General features: G+C 40.6%; 1 long non-coding RNA gene across 1 annotated transcript; it reads right to left on the bottom strand.

The window, feature by feature from the left end:
* Positions 1-464: 464 nt before the first annotated feature.
* LOC144823762 (uncharacterized) lies at positions 465-10,163 on the bottom strand. Its single transcript, XR_013608835.1, has 3 exons — positions 10,033-10,163; positions 9,806-9,868; positions 465-696 (listed from the first exon to the last, which is right to left on the bottom strand). It is a non-coding gene; the product is annotated as an uncharacterized LOC144823762 (long non-coding RNA).
* Positions 10,164-10,704: the final 541 nt, after the last annotated feature.

Genomic DNA, 10,704 nt, shown 5'->3' with positions numbered 1-10,704 from the left:
CCGCTTTTTGCATCGCAGCTCGAGGCTCCTTCGCGATCTCTAGTCCGTTGGCTAGTGGGTCCCCACGAAGGACAATCCTTTGTTTCTTGGGCTTTCCTGGTTGCTCCAGAAGTGCCCTGACTCCCCTCCAAAGGGTGAGTCCCTCAGACCTTGCTGGTCTGCACCGAAGCCAATCTTCTTATCTTGTGTGGGTTGCTGTTGCCAAGGCTTGTTGAGTTCAATCCAGATACCGACGCTGCAGCACTCGACATCCGACGTGGGACAGCTCGAATCCAGCTCCTGGTTGTCGTCGATGCCTCCTTGACCGCGTGGCTGAAGAGTCAAGCTTCACCTACTTCACCTTAAAGCACCCGGCATTGGCTGGCATCTTCCTGTTGCCATTTATGTGTGTAACATCCTAGGCATTTTAAATATATAAAACACAGTAACAAGGAACTCAGGGAGAACACTCAGGAAACAAAGAAGATAATAAAAACAATAGTTTTTTAATTTATCCTTCATATACAATAAATTCTTTCATTAAAAAAGACACATAATAGACATCAATTCAAAATTAAAACCATTGTTTTGAAAAAACAACCACAGTATACAATTAATGTAATAAAAAGATTAAACAATTGGTGGCATTAAAGTATTCGACGCGCGTTTCGGCGTACACAGGACGCCTTCTTCAGGAGTCACAAATTTTATTCGTTTCTGAAACATATGAAAAAACCAAGTAAATTAACAATTCACTGTATTAAAATCATTAAAGCAAGATTCATTATTAGACAATATAATTAATCATAAACATTTTATTACATATCTTCCATTCATATTTCCCTGTGAAATCCCCAGCTTCCTCTCTGGTAATTAATCAGAGTACAGATTAAACAATTATCTGAGTATTCAATTGTATTCCAGGACAAGACCATTATCCAATTGATGATTACAAAGTTCTATATATTATGGAGATATTAGCAGAATCGTGGGCGTATCTCCAATAACAGTAGAAGGTCCCCTATGGTGTGATACATCTAGTAATGTCTCTTTTTAGATACTATACAGGATATACGGTATGTATAAAAAGTAATGATAAAAAGGCTTAGAATAAGTTAGCATAGTCCACAAAATAATAAAGAAAAAAACTTACTGGGAACGTGCAATACAAGCAGTGTTGTACAGACGATTTTTGTAATGTAAAGTCCTATTTCCCAGTACAACTAGCAAGGGACAGTCACCTGTTAGGATTGATATTGAACACAGCTATTATAACACGCTAATTTTTAATGTGTTCGTATGCTAAGTGAACATGTCCTATGTATAAAATGCTTTTGGTATATTTAATCGTCATCTGAAGTATAATAGAACATGGACTTAAACTCACAGTTCTGTATAAAAAGGGTTTAAACTGAAATAAAATATTGAAATGTATATATAGGGTCAATATCCACACCAGATACACTATTCATATTCCGATGTCATAGCGATCCTTTAATTTATTTTGTTAGATTTCTTTTTTTTTAAAAAGGGGGGTCATAACTGGTTATATCTGGTTGAAAGGGCAAGCATATGATGACCTAGATCAATGCTAAGGCATCCTTCACCTATAAGTGACTCCCTAGTGGGTCACACAGAGGAACTCACCGTATGTCGGGCAGATAAGCTGATAGACACTTAAGGTGTATTTCATATATAGTATCTTTGGTTTTGAACGACGATCATATGATTTCGAACCTTTATTGCAGTTAGGTGTCAAACTTCCAGATAAGAAGTTCTGAGTTCCTGTATAGTAAAAAATAGAGCACAATATAAGACGCCCTGTATTTACTCGCCCTGTTAATCCTAATTAGCAACTATTTTATATCTTCCTGTTGCCATCCTGGTCACTGGCTAGTGACCCAGACTCTGTCCCCTCTGCTTTCAGGTTCTTCAGATCTCCCATTCACCCTTGGATCCATCCGGACACTTTTCCTCTGGTCGCCTGCAGCACTTCTTCGCAGCTCTCCATTGGAATCGACGACGACGAAACCCGACACGAAAAGACACCTATGCACCCGGCTTCCCTGGGTGAGGTAACACGAGTTCTTCGGTGCTCCCGTGGATCTCGACTCTCGAAGTGTCTAGTTCTAACGGGGTTTCACTGCAGTCCACTCCTAAATGTCCTAAAACTTTAAAACTGTAACTTGAATTTCCTCCATAGAAGTCAAAGGTGATTCGCGGCTGTGTTTAGACACTGCATGTGTCCCCCGTGGGTCTCCTGCGTCCCTACCTTGGGTGGTTCCTGGTTGCCCCCGCGGTTCTACATGCCCTAGGCCTCACTTCTATCCCTCATGTGGTTCTTATACCATTTTTTAGTATATGATTTGTGAGGTCCCTAGGGCAAAACGTATACTGGACTAGTTTACTGTGTGCTATTTAAGTTATTGTATTGTACTTTTGCCTCTAGCCTCATGAAGAGACTAGAGGGGTTGTGTTTAAAATAAATACATATATTTTATATATATATACCTTGTGTGGTGTACTTTCGTTTGATCATTCAAGAGATTATAGACTGGTAAAACAAGCTGCTTTACATTCCTTCAAGACTTAGCCTGAAGGCTTCTCTCCACAGCTACCACTAGGATAGCTTTCTATAAAGGTTGTCTAAACCTACCATCAATAAGGGTCATTTGGACTGGTGCAAGGTGCCCACTAGAATAGTGGACATCATATGCCAGGCCAACTTCTCAGTTTTGACTCATTGGAAGGTAGCGCCGAGGATTAATATGCCTGATGCAAAGGACGTTTACCATGCAAATCACAGAACTGTATTCATGAGGATAGCTCAGTTGGTTAATGCTCTTGTTTGAACATTCCTTTAATTATTTGCAGTTTATAAGTTAAAATCCTAAAATAGAACAGATAACTATTAACTAATCAAAGAGTTGCATGTAAACTGCAAGATATATTTTACAGCGTTATGATTTTTTCCCTGAGTCATTCATTATCCTAATGTGGCAAAAAGGATTTTTTAGGGTAGAATTTTTTTTTATTATTACAGAGAACCCCCAACCATTGTGTTACGTTTTAAATCCTGAGTTTGCACTTTTCCACACTGAGCACTCTTAAATTATGCTGCCTTCCAGAATGGATGACATGTAACTGGTACACATTGTAATCCTCTATGTCGCGCTATATAAAACTTCAAATAAATAAATAAATAAATGTGTAACATTTCCTATACACTGATCTACACACGTATGATTGATTATCTCTTTAATGTGTGTGATGTAAAGTGCTCTGACGCCCTTCACTGGTATGAGTGGTGCTATAAAACTATTAAATGCATCAGAGAGAGGATGGTTATGGAGACTTGAGGGGCACTGTTAAAGGGTGGTAGTGAGGGTATATGTGGCGGAGGTGGTCATTGGGAAGCACCAACAAACAGTGTCACACTGGGCACCACCAGCAGTAAAGCCGGCCCTGGAAACAGGTTCCAGTCTTGACGCTCTAGAAAAGAGCACCAGTACTTTCCCAAAAACTTTTAATACACATTAACTTTTCATCTTAAAGACTAGGCAAATACTTTTAAACCAATCCTCCTTTTTTATTCATCATCACAAAGACGGCACCTTCAAATACATGAATTCAGGCTTTGCACCGTACAAGTCTATCACATTAAGGAGCCACTGAGGGAAAATTGATCAGGTCGCCCTCCACCCGGAAAGTATCCAAACAACAAAAAGACCTGATCAACAGGGGCTGAATCCACTTTTGTATATAGGATTGGGAATTGGTCTTCAACTTATTATGCCCCCCAAAATGTTTTTGTTCCGTTGTCCACAATCCTTATAGACCAAGATAAAATCTTGTATTTCTGAAAAATCTTTTAGGTTGTCAGTCACTGCCCTCCAAATATACCAGAATTAGACAAAGCTCCTCCTGCTGGTACATGCGATTTACGACAACAAATGGTGCTGTAAAAGGGTCTTATAAAAGAAGGAAGTACCCTGTGGAGAGGTGGTACGATGGGCCTTGGCTAACACCTGTCACTTCGTGTACAAAATGGAAGCCCAGTAAGGTGATTTACGACCTCAAGCCCTGACGAAATTGCCACAAAGAAAACAGGCAATGAAACATGTTGGCCCATCTTCAATTGGTCTGCAGCATGCAGTTGTTTTTAACTTTGAGTAAGCTCACAAGTTTTGAATAAAATTGACATCTGGTGTATGTGAGTCTTAACTCAATTTTAGCATTACGGGGTCTCTCTTCTGTTTCTTTTTGTGATACACACAACACTTTCTTCCCCTTTACTGTTTGTACTGGACACTCTTTCTGTTTCCACAGGTGATATAGCTACCTATGATGAGAAATGTGGGCACAACTGGTGAGAACCAACCAGTAAGCTCCTTTGGTGTAGCGCACGTGAGGTGCTATCTTGCCTATACACAATTTTTTTTTGTTTATACACCTGTTTAAGTGGGCAGTATATTTGGAGCGCAGTGACTGACAACCTAAAAGATTTTTTAGAAATACAAGATTTTATCTTGGGCTATAAGGATTGTGGACAACGGAAGAAAAAAATATTCTGGGGCATAATACGTTGAAGACCCACTTCCTATCCTATATACAAAAGTGGATTCAGCCCCTGTTGTTCAGGTCTTTATGTTGTTTGGATATTTGCACGGTACAAAACAAAGTTGCTCGATATATATTTTTAACGTAGGCCATATATGGGTACACATGACCCCTGACTTTCCTTTTAGTTCACTAATAGCATTGTCTTTTGGGGGGAGGTGGTGAGGAGCAGGAACGATTCTCAGTTCATGTTTAATAAACACTTTGCTCATAATCCAATGTAACAAGATGAGGTGCTTCCAAAGACCTACTGTAGTTTAACATAATCTGTGCTGCATGATTGACATGCCACATATTTTCAAGGTTTGACTTGCGTATAGGTTCTTAAGAGCCAAAGCAGAGCCTTGGCTCAGCTCTCCCTGTTAATTTGTTGGCTTACCCACCTTTGCCTTCCCCCATAGTCCGGGCCACTGGAATTGTGCGTCAATAGAGGACAAAATTATGCAGCAGGGTTGAATTATGCAGCAAGAAAAGGCAAGTTATGCAGCATAATGTGTATTTTGACATTTCACACTTACTAACATTAACTGGGCAGATGTTTCACCTCATTAGTACCAATTTAATACCCAAATACTACAATAAGCAACAGAAAGGAGCCCAGTCAACCTTTGCGAAGGGTCTTCCACTTCACAGCAATACGGTTAGACCCGGTTTTAGTACCTTTTTATCCATTCATGCAAATTTTGTGTTTTAAAATCAGCAAATTATACTGCAGAAGGTGGATTATGTGGCAAAGCCATATTCATGCAGAAAAGGCCACAGACACAAACTCTTATAATTCCAGTGCCTGACCTTGGATTAAGGATATGAGCATTCTGTTAAGCATAGGTTTTGTACTGGAATGGGATCCTTCCATTACCAAAAATATCCATTAAGCCATCTCTCACTGTATGTGTGCTGTAAAGTGCACCACACTTGCAAAGTTTGAAAAATATGGAGACTTTTAAAAGTTAGTCCATTGTTATGCCTGCCTTGAGGGGACATCAGTTTTTGCCTCAATTCTCTGTCTATGAATATTATTAGAGAGGAATTTGCCTCAAAACTTTGTGGGAGAGAGAAGAGTAGTACATAGATTGAAGAGAGGAGACAGATGAGGGAAAAGTGAAACAGAGTTGAAATAGAGAAAGAAAAGTGGGATTGTAATGAAGAGCAAGGAGAGAAAAAAGCTATAAAAAAGGAAGGAAGGTGGTATGGACAAGCTAGGAGATCAAGTGGAAGTGGACAGAGATAAGAAAGGGTGCGAGGAGGAGATAATAGTGGCATGGAGATAGCAAATAGAGAGGAATTATAGGTAGAATGAATAGGGCACAAGATGCAGTGGCACCCATTCCCAGGGGTGCGAGGAGCCCTCTGCGCCCCAGTAATGAGTGTCTTTTAATACCAACCCAGAGGTGTGCGTGGGGGTGTTCTGTTTTTTACTGGTTTGCATTAAGGCCAATGGTACCCTTACTATGCCACTGATTTTGGTAGCTTGCACATGCTTGTATATTAGTTTGTTGCTTATCCTCAGTGCACACAGCCTTAGCTGCAGTGTACAAAGCACCTTTATTGCCACAAGGAGAGAAAAATATTAAAAGGGAACATTGCTCAGGAACCACCTCTGTACCTAAAGGTGCCGGAAATAATAAGTCTTTTTGGTGTGGTTCCCTGCTTCATGTTTCCAATTTAAAGAATTGTCCAGCAAGTGTGCAAGAATGTTTGAAATGTAACATAGTGGGTCATTTTGGCAACGTGTGTTGTGGGGGTAAAAACCCTTGCTGTAGTAAACCTATCTCAAGAGGCACAGCTGTTCATGCTGTAGAAAATCATGATGCTATGGAAGATTTACACTGGAGAATAAGAAGGAGGAATTAGCTCTTGCTGTTGATCGTGTGGGTTCCAAATGTTATAGTGACCCTTTGGTTGAATTTGTCATTGATGGTCGCACTGTTTCCTTGTTAGTGAATTCTGGAGCAAGGATCACCATCATTGACATAACTAAATTTAACTAATTGTGGAGTGACCGAATGTTTTTACCACCTGATGTCATTACCACTGCTTTCGAGGGGAGCAGGATAGACTTATTGGGGTACTTTAGGGCTACCATTGCTTTTCCCTCCAAGTCAATTAAAGGTAAAGTCTATGTGGCTAAGAATAGAATCAACATGCTTGGGTGGTGGCATCAGGCTGATTTTGGCATTGTGATAAGACCTGGTAAGAAACACCCTGTAGCTTTGGAAGAGAGCCTTAACATTGGGAGCAGCACAGTTAACACAATGCGTTGGGTCTCTTGAATTTACTATCGTTTTTGCAGATAACATTGAGGAGATCAGAGATTTCAAGCATTTCATCGAGGTGAAAGAGGGTTGTACTCCTGTTAAGCACAAATTACACACTGTGCCCTTTAGTATCAGGAGTGACTTGTGTAAAAGTATGTCACAAATGCTACTTGATGACATTATTCAAACGGTGGATGCCACTGTATGGTTGTCATGAGTTGTTTTTGCTAACAAGAGACCTGCCGAACTACGCCTATGTATTGATTTGAGGAGTGTGAATGATGCCATATGGGTGGAGACTTTTCCCAGCCCACTGACTAAGGACTTCGACACAGTGGTGGCTTAGGCCAAATGGTTTACAAAATTGGATTTAAAGGTGATATATCATCAGGTGGTTTTAGATGAGGAGTCATGCCATTTGACAGCCTTTCTGACTCCAGATGGTACCTTCAAATTTTGTAGAATGCAGTTATTTTCTGGTCTCCGCTGCATCTGTGTTTCTGAAGATCATGACAAAGATTATCCATGGTATAAAAAAACCTGCTGTTGTTCCAGGACTACATATTAGTGTTTGCAGGTTCCCTGGATGACTTGACATTGTTTTATGATGTGTATTGAATGTCTTAAATACTAACGGTGTTACCTTGAGAAAGAATAAACGTGCATTTGCAATAAATGAAATTGAGTATCTTGGTCACATGCTATCATCAGAGGGTTTCAACCCTAAGCCTGGTTTGGTTGAAGGCATTGTGAAAGCTCCTCATCCCTAGGACAGGGACCAATTCAGGTATTGTTTGGGTAAGTGTGAATCTTTTTTATTCTAAGCTCGTGTGTAACTTTTCTGACATGACAGTATGCTTTAGAAATTTGTTTTAAAAAATGCAGAATTTATTTGGTCCACTGAATGTCAGCAAAATTTTAATTCAATCAAAAAGAGTGTCCCCGACTTTGGCTCATCCAATTAAAATACTTGCATCGCGTGTACTTCACCAAATATCGCCTCAAACTTAGTGGTATACCTTCGCTGTGGCGTGAATGAAGGCACCTTCTTACATACAGTGTGAGATTGCACGGCCGTAACAGGTTTCTGGCGGGGTGTGGTGTCATGCCTGGAAGAGGTCTTATCCTAGGAGGTCACTTTTAATCCCAAGAGGATCCTGCTTCAGTGTACTGAGGGGATGGGAGTAACAGGTATAAAAGGCATCTGCTTTTTCTAAGCCTAACCCTGGTGAAGAGAGACATTGCAAATATGTGGAAAGATGTAACGCCACCCACAGTGGGTACTTGGAAGAAAGGGATGGATCATTGTATACAGTATATTAGGCATGGAGCTGCCTGCATAAATATAGTAAGATTTGGCAGAGGTGGGCTGATAACAGGGTTTTGGCTCCAGTCCTCACTGTGGATTCCCTCCTTGAGGCAGAAATGCAACAATATAATGTCTAGCCATGAGGTCCTCGAGCACTCTATCAGGATTGCTATACATGATGTTGTCATGATTGGCATGTAGATTATAGGTGGGGTGATGGGATTGATTAATGTTTTTATAACTATATCACTGAGTATGGACAATGGGTTTTTGCTGCCTTATGTGTATTGGTGGGCCAGGTTGTTCTAAATGTTTTGACTGAAAACTCAATAAAATTTGTTGTGAAAAATAAAGTGTTCCCTCAGCTCCAGCACTACAACTGTATGTCGAAGGATGTAGGACAGAGATTACAGTGGATGCTAATGCATATGATCTGGGAGCTGTACTCTCTCAATGTGAACATGCCAAAGAATCGACTGTTAAATTTGATTCCAGAGAATAAACTGAGGTCGAGACTAGATTCTCTTATTGAAAAAGAAATGCTGGTTTGCACTTCGGGAGTAGAACATTTTAAACCTTATGTTTAGGATAGACAATTTTGCTTACAAACTTACAACAGACCATTAGTGCATATTTTTCAAAGGTTCAAGATCAGAAAGTCTACTGGCAGGTTGGCACAGCTCACTGTGAAACTCCTAGAGTCCAATATCGAAGTGGTCTATATTTCTGGGGAAAGAATTGTAAGGCTGATTGCCTGTCAAGATCAAAAAGGGGGAGGCAGAGGGACAATGCTAGGTCCACCCTCCTGATGCTATAGTAGACCTACAAAATCCGAGATATTGGGTAGGAACCTTGCAGAAAAAGAAGGATTTTCGCTCAATCTGAGTTGGAAAATCTGTTAGAAAAGAGAAATGTAATTTCTTGAGTCCCCTCACTCACCAGGGTTTCCCCACAGTGACATGCTTCATCATAGGGGCCATCTCAATCCGCTGCGGATTGAGGCATGCTACGACTTGCGACATTGCGTAGGAGCACTATATTGTAAGGAGCTATGTGTGGTGCAGTGGTGTCGTGGAGTGAGTTAAAAGTACCTAACTAGTGGGCGAAAAATAACTTTATTCTGGCTCCTAGTTGGTATATTAAAATCGGGATGAGTTTCTAGGGGGCCTACCTATAATGAGTATGGGGTCCCTAGTAAACGTCAACGTGTTTTGAGCTTCCCCAATGCTCTTCTTCCCTGCGTGTACCACTCCGATGGTGACCTAAATTGAAGGTAAAGTGAAATACAAAAACGCTGCAATAATAAGCGTTAATAATACATACGACACATATTAGTCATGTTGTATCTGTGAAAAAAGAAATAAGAACATTGTTATCAATAACAGTCCCCCCAAGAGGGGTATGTAAGTTTAAACTGCAATCTCATGTGGCTCCTCATGGTGTGTGCCTAGATGCTGCATTCTCATGTTTCGCCATGCGGAGCTACGAAACACAACATACTGCATACTAAAATCCTTGCTGAAACCCCAGGCGCTGCTATTCCAGTGCGTAGTACTTAAAAACATGTGCCCCTCGTGACTGTGCTGTGGACATAACGAACGATACACAAACTAACATATAACACAGAAAAAATACATACCTTTCAGGAAGCAATGCTGTGCTTCATGGTCTTAGAGGGAGTGAGAGGGTTCTGACTCGAACTCTAAAAACGGAGGAAAAAGCGTGGTTAAATGCCTTATGCAGAAGGAGCTCCGTTTGGGGGAGAAACGGGTAACACTGTGGGAAGCACCGCAGTCTGCCCGGTTCTCGATCTTATCCTAGAAGGAAGTTGACTTACTTGTTTAATATTCCTCTCAGCCAGTATACCTGTTTGTGTCCCTCGAGACCACATCATGGCGAGTCTCCATCGGGTGCTTGTTTTTGTAGGGAATATTTCCGCTCTGTCATGCAGTGAAGAGTAGAGCGAAACCTTCACAAGATGACCGCCGTCTTTTGGCTCATGGTGTGGCCCTCTTAGAGGTGTCATCATTTCCTCGTGCCTGATATGTGTCGTGGATATAAAATGATGGATAGTCAAGTGGTTTCTTGATGTTCCTTTATTCATATAAGTTGGTAACAAGATGTAATGAAGATAACCCCACCAGGAACAGGATGGTCACTGCTCAGCCCACTCTCTTCAACTGTCATTCCACATACACACCAGGCACACTAACATTCTACTCACTCTGTCATCCAGCATTCAACATTCTAGACAGACATCACATTCATACTGGCTGAGCAGCTACAAGGAGATAATCCAATGTACAACATATCCCCTTTTCTTCAATAACAATAAACACAATATTATGTTACATAGCTATTTAAATTGAAAAGAGAAAACTTGTAATATATCACATAGTTCATAATATCGGAAAAGAAAGAAGAGACTAAGTGGTAAAGAAAGAAGAGACTAAGTGGTAAAGAATATGTAGCTGAAAGTGAAGGCACACATCTCCTTCCCTTGTAAAAAAAAAAATTTTTTTAAACTTAAGTAAGAAA

This window comes from Lissotriton helveticus, chromosome 3_1, assembly GCF_964261635.1.
Source record: "Lissotriton helveticus chromosome 3_1, aLisHel1.1, whole genome shotgun sequence".
In the NCBI taxonomy this organism is placed as follows: Eukaryota; Metazoa; Chordata; class Amphibia; order Caudata; family Salamandridae; genus Lissotriton; species Lissotriton helveticus.
Note: the sequence above shows the minus strand (reverse complement) of the source record. Positions and strands in the feature narration are given on the sequence as shown.